At 42.6% G+C, this 16910-nt stretch overlaps 1 protein-coding gene across 1 annotated transcript in view; it reads left to right on the top strand.

Moving 5' to 3' along the window:
- Window positions 1-16910, top strand: part of LOC104465791 (interleukin-1 receptor type 2-like) — a gene marked incomplete at its 3' end in the record, with an annotated part of 34331 nt that overhangs the window by 842 nt on the left and 16579 nt on the right. The gene's annotated exons all lie outside the window — the stretch shown is intronic.

The following is a 16910-nucleotide window of genomic DNA, read 5'->3' on the forward strand; positions in this document are numbered from 1 at the left end:
AGGAGAAGGTGGTCCGCTGGGGCAATAGTGGTAGTGGTATGGCAGTGAGACACTGATTAATGTAATTTGCTTACAAAATTTGGTAAAGCAAGCATTTTTAAAAGTCAGATTCATCCTTAATAGAAGTCTGAATTTAGCCTAAGACCAGAGGTTTCACTCTTGTAACACGTGGGCTTAGTAACAGGCAGGTAAAAATAACTAGGCTAGTTCTATAAACTGTTCAATGTTGTAGGAACCATTTTGGGGCGGTGATATTTTTCTTTTTTAAGAATGCAATGCACTAAAACTCTTTTAAGAATGTAGTTAATACTGCTTATTCATGAAAACAGCGTATACCTGTGTTTAGATGTAAGATCCCAGCTCTGGCTTTTTTTCTTTTTTTTTTTTTTTAAGTCAGTTTTATTTTATGAATAAGTTCTGACATTTGTAATAAATGTCTCGAGAGTAATAATTTGTTTAATGACTACATGTTCATTACTTGAGAAACCTTGAGTGTATAATAATCTTTTGGTGTTGTAATAATGCACAGTGTCATGATTCAGCCATTTTCCTTTTTGTTTTCACTTTTTTTTTTTAATTCCTTTGGTGGGGTACTTTGTTGACAGCTGCCTTAAGCTGTTCATTCAGTGAACAGGCTCTCAGTGTTTCATGGGCTTTGTCTTCTGCTGCGATTAACTTTCCTTCATGGCATGACAGGTAGGGCTTTTTAAACTCGTTTTCTTCGATTCAGTCAAGCCGATGGCTCAAGCGACTGGTCACGCAATCAATTAAGAGCCAAAAGCGCCGAGTGTGCAAAGCTCAGACTCTACAGACCCTTCTTTTGGTGTCAAATCTGACTGCTGTAAATCCTTCAACCCCAATCAGCGTTGCTGCTGAAGACTCCTTTGAACATCGTAGACGGTTGAAAAGCGAACGGTAAATGCATACCGCCAGCGCACGCGTGTGCACACACACCCCCCCCCACACACCCCAAAAGAATCAAAACTCAAGAAAGCCTTACATTTGCTGGTGGAGGAATACCTAGAACTATTTTTTTTTTAATTGTATGACTTTTGGATAGCATTGAAGGTGAAGGATGTGTTCTTTTCAGGCCCAGTGTGGTCAGCCAGAAGAACAACCAACCTTTTTGTACTATAATGAACTAAAGGGGACTCGGAAACACGACGTGATGGTAGACGTGGGTGTAATCACACAGCTGCCCTGTAGTGTAATTTGCTGAACCTGATTTGATCAAATGTCAGTCTGTGTGATTTAAATCTTCTAGCGCTATGCGGTCAAAAAGTTAATCTAGTCCTTGAAAGCTGATGCTCTTCACCTAGAGGAAGATGCTCCAGTACTGTAGGGATGCCCAGGTTACGGATACATGCTGTTGAAGTTTTGAGGCTCCAGGTGGGGGAGGAAATCTCCTTCCTTTGGTGGGGCTGCCCTCCTGGTTGCCTCTGCCTCCACAGAAGTGCTAACACAGCAAGGTAAAAACAGTATTACAAAACCACTACGTATATCAACATGGAACTCTTCAAACAGTGCTTTTGTAAGCAAAGAAAATAAAAGCTCCTAGGTTTAGTTTTAAGCTTTAATAAGTAATAATTTTCTGTATCTTTAAGTCAAAGTAACCCTAACTTGTATGACTGCAGTGTTTTTATTTTTTATCTTATGCACATGTTATGTTGGAGAAAATGTTTACAAAAATGGTTTTGTTACACTAATGTGTATCACATATTTATGGTTTATTTGAAAGTGATTTTTGTGGGTTTTTTAGTTTTTCATAGTAGTAGTACACTTTTTGTGATTTATAACCCCAAACTCTGCTGATTATAAAGACGCTAAACAATAATACAAAATGACAAACTGCATTAAAATTACTAATCGTAGAGCTGCAAAGCAGACTGGTGACAAGTAAAACACTCAGCCTTTTTTTTGCAGTGCTATCTAACTTGTCTTCTGTGTATTATGGAAATTACTGTTTTTTCCCCATTTTTCCTTAAATAAAGTCAAATTGACACCTATTGTATGTGGAAAGTATTTTGAATCTCTACTGGCTGCAGAAATCAAGCTGCATGTTGCCCGGTTGCATGTGTTCGTAAGAACAAAAGCCTTATTGTCAAATCTCATCATTTTGGAGACTTTGACAATAAACGTGGGCTTTTGAGGGCTTTTTTGTTCTTGTGGGTTTGTTTTTTTTTTTTTTTTTTTTTCTTGAAGCCCTATCTCCTGGTGCAGTTCCTCTTTCGAGAATTACAATTTTCCTTTAAAAAATGAAAAGTGGAAAGCTTAGGAACGTTATCAAGTGCCTGGTGGTTCAGAAAGAAGAAGTTGCACAAAGGAGAGTCTGAGCACGCTGTGAACGTGCCCTCCCACCACACCACTTTTAGGCATGTGATTTTTGCAAGCTGGCATTACTTACTGCTGAGAGAGTATGATGAATGGCAATCCTGAGCCAGATTCTCACATGGCATAAAAGCATGGCTTCAAAAAACTCAAGGCTTTCCAAGTCATAAGCCACGAATGTGGAGCAGGTTTGATGCAAAGCCTCTGTTTGTGCCCCTGGGGTTCTTGTTGGCCTTTGCCCGTGTTTTTCCACCATGGGCTGTGTCTGTTTTCTGAAGTAGAGATAAGCAGTAGACATTTCCTTCCGACTAGGCTGGTCTAGGCGAGAGGAAGGGGAAGCCTGCGTTGTATTCCTGGACTTCTGCCTTTCTTTGCACTTTCATCTGTAGAAGGCAAGGGATGTGGTGTAAGTTGAAAAATGTTTCAGGGTTTCACTTGCTTCCTAGGGACAAAGATATCTGAAATCCTCGAACCCCACAGCTTTTCCACCTCTGTAAGTGTAGATAATGACTGGGCTTAAAGAATTATCAGGACCAGCCAGCTGCTGGTCAGGCTCCTGCGGGCTCCGCTCCAGTTCCTGCTCTGGAACTGCTTCAATCATTCTTGACCTGTTGAAGACTTTCCTAAGTCAAACATACCTGGCATAGTTGAGCACCTTGGCTAGTCGTGAAGACGGATACGAGCTGTTGCTCATTACAGTGTGCAGTAAGTAACTGAAAGCAGCAGTTGAGCATCACAGCGGCACTGGCAGAGGCAACCGAGAACATGCAAAACCTCCACGCTCCTGTAAAAAAGTCACAATTGCAGTGATTTACAGAAGAAGGAAATAAAAAGTACTGGGAGTGCTGGAAACTGAGCAGCAGGTCTCACTCCTCTATGGGACTTGTGTAGGTAGCAGGGGTAAGAGGCCCAAATTTGTACCTCATGATGTGGGGAGGGATGTACACAGAATGGCAGAAGAGCTCCACAACAAAAGAATATGTGCACCTTTAAAGTTAACAACTTCAATAGTCAAACCATGCAAAGAAATAATCAAACATGAAAAGAAGCATTTGAAAAAGCGTGGGGTTTTTTTACAAACCTTCTAAACATGTGAGTTAAATATTAGTAATAAAAAGTAACAAACACTTGACCATGAGATCAAAGTTAAAAACCTGCAAGTTAGAAGAGATACAAGAGGCAGCCCTTTTTCATAGAATCACAGAATGGTTTGGGTTGGAAAGGACCTTAAAGATCATCAAGTTCCAACCCCCCTGCCATGGACAGGGACACCCTCTGTTAGACCAGGTTGCTCAAAGCCTCATCCAGCCTGGCCTTGAACATCTCCAGGGATGGGGCATCCACAGCTTCTCTGGGCAACCTGTTCCAGTGTCAAGTTTTTGGGGTGTTGCTTTGCAGAAAGACGTGCTAGTGAACTGGGATTGTATAGGACAACTTGGATTGTACATGAAGGGAGAAAAGCTAGTTTTGTGGGCTGCCTTCTTTTCTGCAGAGAGCTTGTTACTTCTTTGGCTTGTACCTATTCCATGGTCTGGGATGAAGAGTGTAATATTGCTAAAGAGAGACAGAAGTTCTAGGAGGAACAACTTCAAATGCAAGAGAAGAGCCTGTGGCAGAGAGGGTACTCGGCACCATGCATTCAGCACAGGACTCTGCTGTCTCAAAATGGTCCGAGGCAACAGATCTAGTACTGGTAGTGTAAATGTATTTCCACCTCTGACCAGTGCCCTGTTACCCACATGTGAGCTGCAGTATCTCAGCTTAAAGCTGTTTCTCTCTTCTTCTGACATCACTGAAGAAATATCAGCTTATGCAGTATTCCGTAAGCACTTATCATGGCTGGCCTGTTGTACTTGCTGATGGCTTTTCCTTTGCCTTTAAAATCCCAGGCAATCCAGCAGGAAAGTGATCCTGGGGACTTAACTGTGAGAATACTTGTTTTGCCCCATGAGGAACGTGCTTTACATCCAGGATTTCAGCTGCACGTGAGGGGTGTCCCTTGCCTGCCAGGCTACTTTGGTGCATGTAAGGGATGTGAGTTCAAAGAGCTGTGTGTGCCCAGCAGATGTAAAAACGTTGGCTGCAGCTCGTTTGCAGTACATGCAAATTCATTGCTGAGCTCCAGCGCCCATCTGTTGGCCTGTTTCCAATCTACTAAAGCTGGGAAAGCTGGTGACAACTCTCTTCTTTCGACTTAACCAATTGCCGTTGCGGTGTTGTCGCTGGCCAGGGAGGTGTTGAAACACAGGGTCTGGCACCAGTATTGCCGTGTGGACTGCTGTGGGGGTGACTGGTTGGGGGAATTAAAGGAGAACATCAGGTAATTGCAGACACTTTATTTTCATTTGGTGATAGTGTGGCTCCACATGATCATATATCGCTGATCATATGCTTCAATAAAGAGTAAAAACTCTGCTCTAGAATTACCAGCCATCTTACCTCTTCTCCTTATCTCTCTGTTTTATCCCACTCTTGTTCTAAACAATAATAAACTAGGGAGAGAAGGAAGGAGGAAGGCGTTTTCTTTAAGAAAGTGCATCCCTGATGCGATAAAAATGTGCCTATTCCAGCTGAGGAAATGACAAGGTTTTTTCTTTTGTTAAACTGTAACAGGAAATTAACATTTCATTCTCAGGCTCTTGTGGGGTAAATAAGTGGCATGGGAATGTCAGATTAGTTTGTTCTAACTGCTGTACACGGCTCAAATTTTACCGGCCTTCTGTGTGAAATTTTTATTGCACAATCTCATATTGGTCATTCGGCATGATTTGTCCATTAAAAGGCATTACCACACTTCCATTTTATTTTAATATCTGCAACTCCTAAGCAATTTTGCACATGCCATGTTGGCCATGGAAAAAATGATTTTCTGGGTGTGAAACAACTTTTGGAGTGAAGGGATTTTAAAATAACGTTTGCCTTGTCTTTCTCCATGGGGAGGTTATGGACGATTTTTGGTGGAGTCCCATCAGTATCGTTAGCAAGACTCTAGGCCTACGAACAGGTAAAGCTGAAAGAAGAGAGTAAATGATGTGTTTGGGAGCTTTTAGTGAGTCAGGAATAGTAAGAAAAGAGAGGTTTCAGTCCGAGGTCTTTCACCTTATCCATTAAACCATCTTGGCCCCTTGGGGTGCTGCTGTCTCCTGTGATGGTTGATCAAGGCAATAGAGTGTAACCCACACAGTCACTTTCCTGGGCCAGATATTCCTGCTTGTTAACCTTTGGCAATTCAACCAGAAAGCCATTAGCAAGACTAGACCTGTGAGAAAGCAAAGCGTAGAGGGAATTCACGTTTTCCTCTTTTGTTGCAATGATTTTACCAGATTTTTCACTGGTGCCGAGCGTACACTTGCATGCGTATGGCACAGAGCATGCTGACTTGAAACAAGGAGGGGTCCTGGCTTTTGGCAGCCCTGTGTCTCCTACTGGTGGTGCCATGAGGCAGAATGTGGACCTTGGTCCTCCTAGAAGAGCCTTGTCAAGAGCCTTGTCAACCCCACTGCAGGCTTAAACATTTGTTTAACTTCAAACTCAACAGAGACCTATCTAACCTCTGCTCCTCCAAGCACTTTGTTGTGTCCTAACCTCCACCTCGTGCTTAAATGTAGTCCCAAACATCAAGACACACTTCTAGCAATGGATGCTACCATGGTGCAGAGTACACAGGGCAGAGCCAGGCTTGTGCACACCTACAGAAGCTCTGTCCTAAGAACTGGCTTGCTGGGCTTCTTTAAGTCCTAAAGCTACCCTAATCAACTCACAAGAATTTCTGGAAAATTCGTGCAGATGTTTTCCTGATGTTTCAGTAATGAAATTAACTGAAAGATAAGAAGAGAGCTCAAACTGGCATAGAATGTTAAAATGCAAAGTATGTAATTATAGACTCGCAGTTGTAATGACTCTAATGGATATCAGAGACAAGCATAAAAAGAGAATAATTTATTTCAGGGCATAAAGAATCAGTTATGGGTAATTAAGCTGCAATTATCATTACTGTGCTGCTATGATAGTTTTTTTTAAACTATTTTTTCTAAAATGGAATAATGCAAGTTAAGCATGGATTCATCTGTTATCTGCCATTCAGATAAAAACGTTTTTCTAATGCTTTTCAAAATGTGCCAGTGGGAAGTATCTCAGTTACACACTAGTGAAAACACCAGGGATTTTTATGAAGTGATTTATTCCACATCACCCAGCTGTTCAGTGGCATCGTTTAAACTTGGGTTCAGTGACGTGCATAAACCCATGCGTACTGCCAATCATGTAAGCCAGCAATCAGGTTCAACAGTTCTTCACGTGCTTAAGGTGGGGTGATTTGGTCAATTGGCCATCCAGGGCTCTAGTTGAGAGCAAGGGTGGCACAGCTCAGAACAGCCACCAGCGTTCTTGGTTCAAGCCACAGTGCTGACATGGCTGGACCTGAAAATCAGCTGTTGAAAAGTTTCAGTTTACAGTATGGAGACAACATGAAATTCAGACAGGAGTTAACTGCCTGTATTTCATGGTAACCCCCACAAAGGGGCAAGGAAATGGATTCAAGGTTTGCTCCGAGCCCTGTCTCTGTATGATGAGCCAAGGCAATCAGGGGTATTTGCGGAGAGATTACTCTGGGTCCCTAAAACCTGGATGTGCTTGCATAAGTTTTGGGGTTCCCGGGGTGATGGGGGCATCTCAGATACCTGGACATCTGGAAGGGAACTGCTTGCTTGGGTTTAGGTACCTGAATCCCATCAGGGGTTTTAACATGTTTGTCATGATGCTGAACTCCTCAGTGCAGGGCTTGTCATCTGTTGCGTGTGTTTGTGCACCGCCTTGCGTAACTTAACCACTTGATGCTGTAATAAAAACCTTTTAAAAAAGCATTTAAAAAAAAATGCTGAAAAATTGGAAAATACCACGGTTTAATGTTCCTAACTTAAACTTAACCCAGACACCTTTTACTACTGCTCAGCATTTAATTACATTTATAGACTTCTCTTGAAGTGCCATACTCACTCTACAACAGATGGTCCTCATGGGAGGGATAAGTGTTCAAAAACTCTCATTATCCTCATTAATTAGTTTGGAGCCTTATATATATCTTACTTGGTGTCATCCAAAGTGCTCATTTTCTCATAAATTGTATCAACTTAGTATGGTTCACAAATACTAGTGAACTTCTCTACATTCCTGTAAAGCGAGGGAGAGTTATCATTAGAAGCTTTTTTTTTTTTTCCTGTTATCCTACTTAAGGAACAAAAGGTTGGAATTTTTTATGGACAAGAATTTAAAAAGCATTTTGTTTCAGAAAGTCAGGGTGAAATGTCGCAGTATTTGGTCAAACCTAATGTATTTACTTCTAATAACTGTAATATTTTGCTTGCTGTACAAACCACCACGATGTCATTGTGTTAACGATAATCTGAATTTTAAAGGTATTTTCATGTTGCTCTCTACATCCTTCATCCATATATACAGTGCTTTTTGAATGGACAACTTCTCTCATGGTCCAGCCCACAAAGTTTGTCCCTGAGGGAAATGTGTTTCATCAGGTTACATTTACGTTTTTGAGGGATTGGGTGCACCTATGAAAACCCACGTGCTGGGTGAGAGAAGGTGCTGATAAGTAAATGCTTTATAAGTTTTATGGCATTGATTAAATATTTCAGAGCATATTGTTTAAACAAAATATTCTGTGTTGGTCAAACTGACCTCAGACAAAATTTACCTCTTGCCTTCCTTGATTAGAGGGCATGTCTTTCACAAGACTAGCATTTTTCTTAGGTGAAGTATCAGTTAAATGGCAAATTAGTTTTTTGATTACAAAGGAAAAGGTTCAGCTAGAAAATGCATAGCTTCCTGTGATTTTTATATATGAAGCACTGAAATGATGTTTTGTCCAGTTGGCCAAAGTTTTCAGTCATGAGCTGCACCACGCTTTGCTGTCTGCCCCAGGTGAGAAGCCCCTCGGACTCACAGACTGCAGCCAGTCGTACGTATTTTGGGTGGGTGCCTCAGAGTGATGGTTTATGTTAGAACAACTGAGATTTTGGGTGTGGAGGGTGAAGCAACAACTCAGAGACTCTGCCCAAAGAATGCAAGCCCTTCCTTGGGTGCACTAAACACAAGCGGAGAACAAGTCCTGAGCTCAGCCAGCCGTGTCTCCAACTCACCGAGGGAAAGGAGAGCTTGTGGTATGCGACTGTTAATTAGAGGGGAGATAAGCTGGTTGTTTCCTAAGGAAAAACATGTGCCCAGTAGTTCAAAGGGAGGTTGAGACTGAAAAGGAGGAAAAAAGGTGATCACACTATGCTATAAAACCAGTGTCTACAATAGGGCCCTGACTTCTGGTGCCTTTTTCTCAAGCTTGTCTTTGAAAGATTATTTATTCACTGCCTTTAAAAACATGTCTTCTGTGTAAAAGTGCAAAGTGCGTACCTTGACCTTTCTTTTGTGAAAACAGTGCAAAATAGATTTTTTTCACAAATTCTGCTTGAGGGCTTTTGAAGAATGATTCATCACATCACTGACAACACGGGAGGTGGGCACAACCCCTCACACCACAGCATGCGGGCAAAAGGAGTAGATCCCCTTGTGCTCCTTGCTGCACACGTGCATGTGTCTACATGCCAAAGAGAACGTTATTCAGCACTGTTGTTCACGCTTTCACAGAGAATGTCTCACAACTGTGTTTCTTAACTGAGATCAATCCAATATATTGATCCCCTGGGATCGGTTTGCAGCTGAGATTTATTGCAGCAGAGTATTTGTTCCTAAAAGACCAGTCAGAATAGAGGGTCTAGAGAGTGACTAACAGTTACAGTGTTCCCTTATGGGCCTTTCCCAGTCATAAATATTGTCTGGAAGTGAAATCTGTGAATCTGGATTCTGCAGGAACTTGGATGGAGTGTAAACCAGAAGAAATCTGGAAATCTCTATTCCTCTCTAAACTCAACCAGACTCCAGGTACCTCAGGACAGTGAAAGTGAATTCAGGTGAACTGTGAGGAAATGGGCAATGGAGACCTCCTTTCTACTGGCAGAAGGTGGTGAGAAGCATCTTTTGCTCTCTGATTTTTAGACAACCTGTGACCACAGTACAGCCAGGGATCACATCGCAGCCACTTCCAAACCCCTCTGTGAGTTCCTGACAGACAAAACTTCCTTCACCAGATCCTTAGGAGCCACTGATGATGGGGGTCTGGCCAGCCCCCAGGCACAGAGTGACACCAGCAAGCCCACCTTGGCCTTTGCTGTCCCTCTTCATAAATGGTGGTAAAGCAGTCTTAGACCTGTGTGTTTCAGTGGTCTCCTTACGTGGGACTGCCATAGTGGGTGACCTGGGCTGGGGTGAGGGGTCTGCTTTTGCCACTTAGTGCCCCAGGGACCCCGAGGGCCAGCTGTAGTGAGCTGCACCATGCCTCTTCCCTGTGGCAGCTCCACCACAGAGAGTAGGAAGAAGAGCAAGAGGTCACGAAAATGAACAAAGTGAAGTGGTTGACCTCTTTTTGCCCCACTTCTATAAATCAAACCAACCCTTTTGGTTTCAGTTTTATTTCTAGTCATGGAGAGCATCGTGTTCTCATTCCCATTGCTGAAATGGCTAAAATGGCTCCTGGGTCTTCTTCCCATTCCTTTGCAGTAACAGCACCGGGTGGAGGAAGACATGGTTTCCCAGTGTCTGGGAGATGTTTGCGTGGCGAGGCCAAATATACAAGAGCTCAAGTTCCTCTCTTGGCACCCCTAGCAGAGGGAGCAGAAATGCCAGGGACTGTATGCCAACAGAGCCGGGGTTGGATGCTGCCCAGGCTGTGCCCCATAGCTGGAGGATGCTGAGTCTGCACCTTGGGTCTTGCCCAGCTGGGTGCCACCAGGTGGGGGAAGCTCCCTGCAGCAGATCCCGCTGCTTGGCCTGTCGTTTAGTATCATCCCACACCTGGCTGCATCTGCTGCAGGAGAAGCAGCTTGCTTCCTTCTGACAACCATGCCTTTAGGGCCTGCAGGACCCATAGCTTCTCAGAAGAGAAGCTTGTATTTTTGTATTTTATTATATATTTTCCTCTTGGAGAGGCTTGTATTTTTGCAGCAACTGTACACTCAGTCTTATTTGGAGAAGTGTTATTGTTCCCATTCCATTCTTTTTTCTGCTCCCTTTTTTCTGCTGTCTGGCCTTCCTTCCTTTCTTAAGTAGCTATCCTACTTCTGTTTCTGCCCAAAGCAATGTTTGTCTTGCAATGTAATAGGTTGAAGCAACACACTGGAGTTTTTTTCAGTAGATGCAGTTATTGCTACTACTAGCAAAAACACGACTGTGTGGTACTGGGATTGCATCTCTGCACTGCAGTGTACGACTGTGCATGTATCCCAGTGCAAATTCGCCCAAGATAGGCAGACGCTCTAGCTTTTAATCAAACAGCTTTGGGCTAATATGGGAATTTGTGCAAATAGTGGAGTATTTGCATGAAGGGATGAAGCTGCAAAAAAGGTTTTGAACAGGCCAAATCCAAATCTTGCTTGTAAATTGGCCATCTGTTTGCAAAATGTATATCAGCAAATGCTATAATTTCACGTACATGACTTGGTTTCAAGTTGACTGTGGTAACTCTGAGACTTGACTAATGAAGTTTTGTAATAGCCATCTTCACTACTTACTCTGGAAAGTGTTGTCTGTACTGACATTTCTCAAACACCAAATGAAAAAGCCCAGAAGTTCCTTTTGGATTTGAAATATGGTTAAGCAAGCTTGTTTTGCAAGTTCTAATCTCACTCCAGGAAGCACCATTCTCATGAAGAGGTGACCATCAGAAAAATGTGTTCAGTTTCCTTCCAGTAAGGTCTGGACTGAGCTCCTATCTCTCAGCACGGGTGCTCAGTGCTTGCTGGCACACAGTTTTGTGCAATGAGAATGGTTGAGAGATGTTCAAAAATCTGAAGTTTGCAGAAACAGTGGCAGTAAATGTTTTTTGGAGGTTGTAATGGGTCAGAGATGAAAAACTAAAGTGTGTCTTTGTCAGGTGAATAAACTGATGCTGTGCATGTAAAGACTTCTAATCATGGTGCACAAATTCTGCTTCTTGCAATATCCTGACCAGTCTGCATGTTGCAAATTTTTCAAATTCTATTTTTCCCTTTTATTTTGATGAGCACATTAAGATAGCCAACTTCAAGCCACAGTCTAGAGAGGTTCACATCTCAGGTAAAGAAGGTTTAATTGCTATTTCACAGTAAGAGTTTTCACACATGCCATGGAGACCTGAGAGCTGCTTGGGGCTGGTAGGTTTTTTATCAGTATGGATGGTGTTTGTAGGATGCAGGTATGAAGAGGCTGTGAATCTCATCTTGGAAAGTTTTAATGATCAATGTTTATTCTCAGATTTGTAAGATTTTAACATCTAGGCCTACTCTTAAAAGGTTTCCAAGAAAAAAAAAATTCATTTGCCCACAGTTAAAAAGCAGTTCAATTAATTCTAGCACTTGGGATTTCTGTTGTGGTTTTCCTAAAGCAAAGGAGGCTTTTCCCGGAAGGACCTTTGAGATCACTGCTGTACTGCTGCTTTGATAATTAGCTCAGGTAAACTAGTAAAGGGTAGCAGGGAACAAGCTTTTTCCAGTACAAATACAGTACATTATAATGCAGAGTCTTAGTCCCTTAAATGGAATATAGTCACCTCCTTACTACATGTTTTTAAGATGTGTTGCGGCAGAAAATTTCGAGAGAGCTGTTAACCATGCAAATTCACTTGTGGCTTCTTGTTATTTTCCCCTTTGTACTTGTCTGAGATTGGTGGGACAATGCTGCCTGTAGAAGGTGGTGGGAAACAACCTCGAAAAGTGACATTGGTTAAGACTGGAGATATCCTCTTAATTTCTCCTTTAGATTCTTCTTTCTGTCCCTTCAAAAAAACCCAAAAAAACCAAAACCCAAAATACCAAAAACCCCAGAGGTTTTGTCTGAGTGCTATCATTTAAATGTGTTAGGAACCTATTTTGGTGTCTTAATCTGTTAAGAGATTAAAATTCTCACTTCGCTACACTTAAAATCTTCAGCCTACTTCAGCTGAGTATGATTTGAATGTCAGATCCATCCAGTTTGGAAAGGCACGGTGCCTAATTTTGCCGAGGAGAGCGGACGAGCTCTTGACGTATTGCCTCGATGTGCTGTTCACAGCATCCTATACGGCACCCAAACACTGGCTAACCCTGTCTGCTTTCAGCAGAACGCATTGGTACTTGGATTTCTTCATGATCTGAAACAGATGGTTTGTCGTCTATTTTGCTGTCACTTACCAGAGGGGTCCCCTTGAGCTACAATGATCTTGTATTTTGTTCTCTGCTAGTCTCTGATCTCCAGGTGCAGCAACTGGCATGTCTGTTATTTCTCAAGTAGTGTAAAAATGCGAGTGTATAATTTCACAAGTTGATCTTAAAACAGCACAAGGGTAAATGCCAGTAGCTTTTCACAGATACACTGCATTTTTTATATTGCTTTACTTTTTATAGTTCTGTATTGCTTTTTTTGTTGCAAGAAAATTGATATTAAGCTTACTTACGATATTTAAAAGATATTGCAGGGAAATGAAAATGCTGCCTAAATAAACCCTGTCTAGACATCTAGACTCATGGAGAGCATGTGTCTGAGTTGTTTAGGCTGCACAACAAGAGCTGGACTTGAGCAAACCCATTTGGCCATGGTTGGCCCCTTTGGCTGGTGCAGGGCTGAGACGGGTAGTCCTGAGACAGTGTCAGATTCAGATTTTGTCAGTTCCCAGGTTTGAGGTTGTTTAGGCCAAATGTCTCACTTTGGGTCATCTCTGAGTAACCTTTTTGCATAAGGTGGAGTGAGTATGTGGATACATAAATGGACTTAATTTCCCCTTGAAGTCTGTGCTGGTGTGTTGGGACTTAATTAAACTGATGGACTGAAACTTACTTATTTCATCACCGTTGGGAATTATTTTTTAAAAGCGATGTATTTGAGACATATTTAAAGAAAGTATGGCATCCTTGAAGTGAACAGTGTGTGATACGTGAAAGGAGAGGAGGGAACAAGCAGCTAAAAACAGAGCTAGTTAAGTTAGCAGTGTATGTGCCGTTGTGCACAGACAGATGGGTACCAGCTGGTTATTTGGTAGATACGAAGATATACGGTATGAACTGAGGAAGAAGAATGTACTTTAACTGAACACTGCTAACCTTGCTGAAAAAAAAAGAAAGATCTGTAAAAACCTTCATGAAACCTAGATTTTTTTTTTTTTTCTGAAATAAGTAGGGCCATATTTGGTGTAAAGTGTATGTTTTTCTTTAGTATTCAACCGGGAAAATATTTCAAGTTGTTTCAGCCTCTAGTGCTGCTGAAAAACCTGTGGATACATGATAAAATTAGTATTTATTGTGTATCACAGATGGGGATGGGGAATGGAACTGTTATTTTTGGAGCCAGGCAAAAATGGCACATGGCTTCTTTTTGTTGAAATGTTGATTAAATCTTTCACAAAAAAAAAAACAAAACAAAACTGGCAGCAGACCAAAAAAGTACAAGACCACCCATTAGAAAATATTAATATTCAAACTTGACAAAGTAGAGACAACAGTCCATTAAAAACAAAAACCAAAAAACAAAACAACAAAGAAACGGAAAAAGAGTGAAGAGCCAGGGCTGAAAGGAGAGGTAAGTGAAATACTGATATAACAAATCGCACTGTGTGTCCACTTCTGCAGCTGCCTTCCCTGCAGTACTGGCCTTCGTAACACAGATTTGGACAGATGCACAACCACTGATTCAATATTCATAACCTTACCAGTAGGAATTGTTATAGAACAGTATACTCCTTCAACTCCAGCTACTGGAAGGGTTATATAGGAAACTTGGTGTTTCATAAAAAAATCCAACATTCTGTCTTCTTCATACCTTGTTATGTTGAGCAGGTCACGCTACTACCCAGCCTAGCAAAGAAGAGCTCTGGGTCATATTTAGGGCAATATTGACGTGCCTGCCATTCACATTAACCACCGTGTTGTGAGTTTCAGTCCTTCTGTGTGAAGGGCAGTGATGACTGAGGCCATCAAAAGGAAACACTACCCACATCCAACAGAACTGGAGAAATGTAGCTTGGAAGCATCCCACAAGGTGGAACAAATTCTGTGTCATAGTTGTTAGGAGAAAAACCATGCAGGTAATGTTAGTCATAACAGATGTCCTGCAGAATGTCATAATTCCTAATTTGAGACAGGATTTTCGAACTCCTATATCGTAGGGACTACAGAAGAAATTGAAAATATACATCAGCAGGCCACATTAAACTTTATGACACAAGTGATTATAATGGCCATTTGGTTTGGTATCTTCCAGGACATATTTCCTGAAGTGAATTCTAATTGTTCTCAGGTGCTTTCCTCTCATCTCGTTCCCCAGCATTGCTGACTTGCTCTGGTTGAAAACTGACCAGTGCAACCAGGGTGAGCTTTTTGTTGTCAAGTGAGCAGCAAACTTGTCAAAATCAAACTCGTAAAGAGGAAGCAAGTTGAAGCCTCTCGATGTGTGGCAATTCTTCCGGAACAGGGCAGGCAACACGCAATCTGGGACGGCCCCCGGGGACAACAGATCAATGAATACTTGCATGGAGATGTTGCCTAAGTAAGCAGTCACAGGGTCTTATTTCACAAGTGTGTCTTCCTATTAATTGAGTAGTAATAGGATGCTTTTTGTACCGTGAACTCTGGTACCTTACAGCTACCTTGGTCACCTAGAAAACCCAAGATCTAAAACTTCATGAGCCAGAGTGCAAAGCATGAGGTTTGGCATGAAATGGATGCAAGGGCTGAATTGTTTTCAAACATGAGGCTGCCCTTGGGGCCATATTTACATTTTCATCTCCGCATTTGTGCTGGAGCTCCATATGGTTGCGTGAGTAGTGCACGTACAGTACATTTTGTTCTGCAATCGGTGTCCATAGGTTTGGTTTCACTATGTCCCACATGAACACAGACTGCCGATAAGGGCTGTGTCTTCTGGTCAGCTGTCCCGTCAAGCATTGCTCCAGCACCATCCCAGATGTTTTCAGGAAACCTCTGTATGTTCCGCACACAGTGCCCTAGAAAGCACGGGACTTCTTGGGCCCACATGTGTCATTTCTGCAACACCACTGCTCCTGCAAATGGGTGACTTTTTGAAATTCTGCCTTCTTGCATGGAGAAGGCCTTGGTGTACTTTGTGGTCTTTGCAGTCAGGTATATAAGCAGGGGACTGGTGAGTAGCTGAATCTGAAGGTAATGAGAAAGGTGTAAGCAATCAGCTAGTCCTGCTTCTGGAGATGGGTCAACCAACAGCAGGTACAAGGGTACAGTGCTGGGGGTCTGTCCTGGTTTCGGCTGGGACAGCGTTAACTTCCTTCATAGTAGTTAGTGTGAGGCTGTGTTTTGGATTTGTGCTGAGGAGAAGGCTGATACCATACTGATGTTTATAGTTGCTGCCAGGACAGTCAAGGACTTTTCAGCTGCTCTGCTGTGCCAGTGTCTGCAGGTGCAGGAGAAGCTGGGAGGGAGCACAGCCCCAATTACTAGCCGAGGATTCAACCTTAGGTTTAGGACTGAGACCTAAATTGGCCACTGGAATACTCCATATCATGCACATCATGCCCAGTATGTAGACAAGAATCTGTCTGGAAGTTCTCTCTCTTTTGAGGTTGTCTTGCTGTCTTATTCAGCTCGCAGACTCTCGGACACTTGAGCTCTTAACTCTTTTCTGGGATTGCAGCTTTGGGACTCTCTCTGCTCCACCGTTAGCTGGGAACAGGCTGAGCCTTGGTCATTATTGTTTTTAATTCTATTGCATTTTAGTTATTAAATTGTTCTTATATCAACCATGGGTCTCTTTTCCCTTTACCGCTTTAATTCTGTCACCAGTCCCCAGGAGGCGGGGAGGGCGAGTGAGTGGTTGTTGTGGTGTTTGGCTGCCAGCCAGGTTTGAAGCACAACAGGGTCAGAGGGGTGGGAAGGCAAGGGAAGACCTTCATTACATCAAAAGCCACTTGCCTCGGACTGTGGAAAGAGCTTGCTGCAACAGCCTGCCAACGTGAGAACTCCTGCATGTGCACTTTGCTCTTTGCCAATTTGCTGACCATTGTTTGCTAACCCACTTGTCAGAGGGTGATGATGCGTGGCGGGGGAATGTGCAATGCCACCACAAAGCACCTTTGCCCAGCACTAAGTGGCAAGTGGGAATTTGTCCATGACTAGACACAGCTGGACTTCTGGGACTGCACAGTGCTGGAAATATTGTTACAATAAACAGATTTGCTTGCATCAAGAATGTATTTAAACCCCAGAACTCGTTGCCACAGAGTGTGGTAGAGGTTGGAGGTATTCCAGATATTGTTGGGATCAGCCCTTTCTGGAGGCTCTGAAAGACCTTAATTGCTGGTTGCCAGAAAATACATAAGGGGAAAGGTCACACTGCATGTGCCATGTTCTTACATCTCCTTAAACATCGGCTGCAGGTTACTGTGCAGACCAGATACGGGGCTATGTGGGCTCTCAGTCTGACCTGCTGTGACCGCTCTGACATTCTTATGGTTTCAGATTCCCCATCTGTCACAGATATTTCTT

Source organism: Pterocles gutturalis, unplaced genomic scaffold, assembly GCF_000699245.1.
Source record: "Pterocles gutturalis isolate BGI_N339 unplaced genomic scaffold, ASM69924v1 scaffold23128, whole genome shotgun sequence".
Classification (NCBI taxonomy): domain Eukaryota; kingdom Metazoa; phylum Chordata; class Aves; order Pterocliformes; family Pteroclidae; genus Pterocles; species Pterocles gutturalis.